The sequence below is a fragment of the Etheostoma spectabile genome, chromosome 3 (genome assembly GCF_008692095.1).
Source record: "Etheostoma spectabile isolate EspeVRDwgs_2016 chromosome 3, UIUC_Espe_1.0, whole genome shotgun sequence".
NCBI lineage: Eukaryota > Metazoa > Chordata > Actinopteri > Perciformes > Percidae > Etheostoma > Etheostoma spectabile.
The window spans coordinates 13,648,254-13,652,069 of NC_045735.1; the positions used below are offsets into that span (position 1 = coordinate 13,648,254).

The 3,816-nt window shown below is 40.4% G+C and overlaps 1 protein-coding gene across 1 annotated transcript in view; it reads left to right on the forward strand.

Annotated features, from left to right (window-relative positions):
• Window positions 1-3,816, forward strand: part of fzd9b (frizzled class receptor 9b) — a 19,767-nt gene that overhangs the window by 6,432 nt on the left and 9,519 nt on the right. The window lies entirely within an intron of this gene.

A 3,816-nucleotide genomic window follows, 5' to 3' on the forward strand; every position in this document is an offset into this window, starting at 1 on the left:
TGTATGTCTGATCAACTGCCAATTTAGGGGACATCGCCCAACCCTCGTAGGCTAACCATTCCCTCGTTTTCCCTTTGCCACAATGCGCCACTTGTTCGAAAAGTAACTTTTCTTTTTTTTTTACTTCGCCCTAACCCTAACCCACCACTGTGGCTGGTATACAAGGCAAAGTTACCTGCCACCTGCTAATTTCCCACCCTGGTGACCCCTGAGAAGAATGAGGTAAAAACGCACAGACGAGTTTGAGAATTTGTTTTTTGCAGTGACGTTCTTGTCAAAATGAGGATACAGTGTCAAGTGGCTGAAGAGATAGAGCAGCTGAGATTTTTTAGCATCTATCACGTCAGTGACATGAAAACACACAGGCTGAGAGATTAAAAGACTGCTAGAGTACAGATGATTGTCTGTGTTGGTCCGTGTCTTGGAATTTCAGAAGTACTGCAGAAGAAGAAATACTCAAAGGTTTTTATTCTACTCAAATTGAAATGTTATTTAATGAACAGCAGCAGCTCTATCAGGAGTTTATAAAATTAATCAAAAGTCCCTTTCATATTCACTCTCCATTTGTCATAGATCCTTCTTTCAGGATTTTAGTTTTTTTCTTGGCTTGAAATCATTCCAACAGTAGTTTCTAAAAAATAAGTGTCACTATCCTGAAATGTGTATGGCAAATAAGGCATTTTCTCTACTCCACTGGCAGTTTTTTGTCATTTCCTTTTAAAGCCTGGCATACAAATAAGACTCAACAATAGACATTCTGATCTGTTAAGATGGAGATTTTGTCCAAATTGTAACCACTTTGTCTGATCTTAAGGACGTAACCTTTGAGTCTCAATTTCCACACTTCCTCCTTTAATCTTGATAAAAGAGAGTGAAGACATGCATACCACTGGAAGGAATGGGGTTTTACATTTTTTCAGAACTAACTTTTAATTAAGCATTCACCAAAAAGAACCCACAACAGGATTTGAATTGAATCAATTCAAATCAGGTAAAACATTTCATATAGCCAAAATCACTAATCAGCATCAAATTGCAGTACTTGTTCTTAAACAACTGCAACTTATAAGCAAGGAAACTAACATGATACATTTTAGGGATAAAGCTGGTGTCATTAAGAAGGCAAGGTACATGAAATGTTTGTGAAAGACACAAAAAGTTTCAAAAAAAAAAGAAAAAAAGATAATTTGATTTAGATTTTGTTAATAGATGACAGCAGAGTCACTGCCCATCCTGCACAACAGACTAAAAACCCTCCTTTCAAACTACAGTACGTCTGAACACGTCATGCTGTCATCGTTCTTAGTCATTGAGAAGATGCTATCTTTGATGCCATCTTGATTTAGTTGCTACAGTGATTGAATGCACTTATTATTCAGTTCAATTTTATTTAAAATGTCAAATCATAACAGAAGTCATCTTGGGACACTTTACATGTAGAGTAGGTTTAGAATACACTCTATACAGAGACCCAACATTATGAGTTACTTTGGACAAACACATCTAATGTAATATGCTGTCAAAGTTGCAGACAGGTCAGAAAGGATGCAAATGAAACATATAACACAAAGTGGTAAAAAAAAGAAAGAAGAGTAAAGGCAGATCATATTAAGAACACAGTGCAGGAGGAGAAAGTTTCAAGAAAAAGTTTCCAGCTTTTTGCTGTGTCTTTTTTTCGGTGTATTTTCATGTCCTTTGATCAATAAGCAGAAGACAGAGAAGTAAAGCTTTTTCATCCCCCTGTACTCATTCCTGTGCTCTGCTGCCTGTGGCTGAAGGAGAGATGAATCAGTTGACAGAGGGAGGTTCCGCCGCTCGCTCTCGCTCTCTGAAGCCAACAGCATTGCTGTGATCACTGCTAATCTCCTTTGCCACTCTGCTGCCATCTCCTCAAATACATTCATCTCATTTCCAATAGTGTGCACGGCCTCTTCTTCCTTTCTAATTAGGCCCCGTCAAGATTTCAGAAGTCACCCTTTGGTGCTCTGCTGCGGGCGAGATTGCTCTTTGAGCTAAGGGTCAGGGATGGCAAGCATTTGTTTGAGGGTTAAATCACAGCAGGCCTTTCATCATGTTGTTATGTTGCACGATCAGAGGCTTGGGATTATGTAGGTCAGATGTTTGAGAGTGAGAGCGCCCCTTTTGTAGCTGCCATTTTTATTCAGTTGCTAGGCAGCACCCGCTCTAATCTCTTGTACCAAAGAGTCTCTCCCCGGAGAAAAAGAGAGAAAGCATGAGTTACAAAGGATGGGGAAAAAAATTTGAAAACAGCATCAACAAAGAAGACAAACCCAAGCAAGACTGCTTTTAGAAAGACTCTAAAGGGAGGGAGTGGAAAAGGACAGGATGTAGGAGTCTAAACTCGGCCTTGAAACCTGCTCTGGCCCTCCTGAACATCTTTAAATCCCTGAGGTTTTGTTTGTGCACTTGCTCGAATAAGTAAATGATGATTAACCAATCACAGAACTCTAACTGTAGGGTAGATTCAACATTAAAATCTGCGCCATTAGGGTACGTGACATCTTTTAACTCTTGAGTCAAAATGTATACAGTGTTTACAAAAAACGGTGGAAATGGTCCAGTGGGTCAGTGAAAGCAGGAAAGCTGATGTGAGTCAGGATTTTGCCATCAATTGTCTGTCAACAGGTACCAAATGGATCAGAACCGCTTAGATCCGAGGTCTTGGTCGTCTGGCAAGTGTGTCTGCTGTCACACTGCCACTGCACCCCCATCCTAAATGTGCTCATGTCACGCTCCGCCATCAAAGGCTCACCCCTCGGCTCTGTGTTCTGAGCGAGAAGCCCCCCCCCAACCCACACACACACACACACACACACACCCTCCCTCCCACCTCAGACTCGGTAAGAATCTGCTATTCTCTGTTGCATTTCACACTCTTTGATTTGGAGTTTTGAAGTTTGTTTAAGTCTGTCTTTTGTCCCAAAATTCTTTTGGCTTGGTTGTGTTTAATATTGACTGTCTTGATTCATAAAGTTTCCAACTGAGGTGCGCTTTGCAAACTTGGCACTGTAGCACTGCTGCCTCTGATGCTCCCATGTGCTGCAGCCAACAGCCGGTTAGCTAGCATTAAACAGGGGAAACAACTGCTAGCTTGGCTTTATCCAAAGGTGCAAAAACCTGAGTTTACACTCCAGATGTGGTTTCACAGGAGGTAGTGTGTACTCTCTTTTTGTACAAATTAACCAAATAAGATATAGCGTGTTAATGAGTGAGCTTTAGAGGTGCTAGTAGGTGGATTTTGTTACCTTTGAACAGCTTTTTCCAATCTTTGTGCTAAACTAAGCTTGGCTCTGTCTAAATCAACAAAATGTAAAAACGTAACTTGCAGTATGTGTTTTAATTTACAAGACCTGCTTTTTCAAAGCAGAGCTGGCACATAAATATCTCATTCTTCTCTGTGAAGAAGTTAAAATCTTATTCTAATGATAGAATAGAATATTGAATAAGTAAAGAATAATCTCCTGTCACACCAGACCAGATCCTGTAACCAGCTGCTGGCTGTATCCTTACATGTAGCCTTACTGTCAGACATGAAAGTGTTATCATTCTACTCTATAGCCAAGGCAGGAAAGCCAGTAAGGAGATTTCCCAAAATGTAGAAATAGTCCTTTTAAAAGGAGTGGGACCCATGAAGTAGCCTCAAACAGAAAAGGATTTTACTCGACCAGACTGTCTAAAGGTATAAAAGTCCTTTGTGAACCAGCTCAAAGGTTTGTATGAAGGGATGTAATTGGCTAATTAAGAGGAAGTTGTGTGTGTTTGATGCCATTGTGTGTGTGTGTGTGTGTGTGTGTG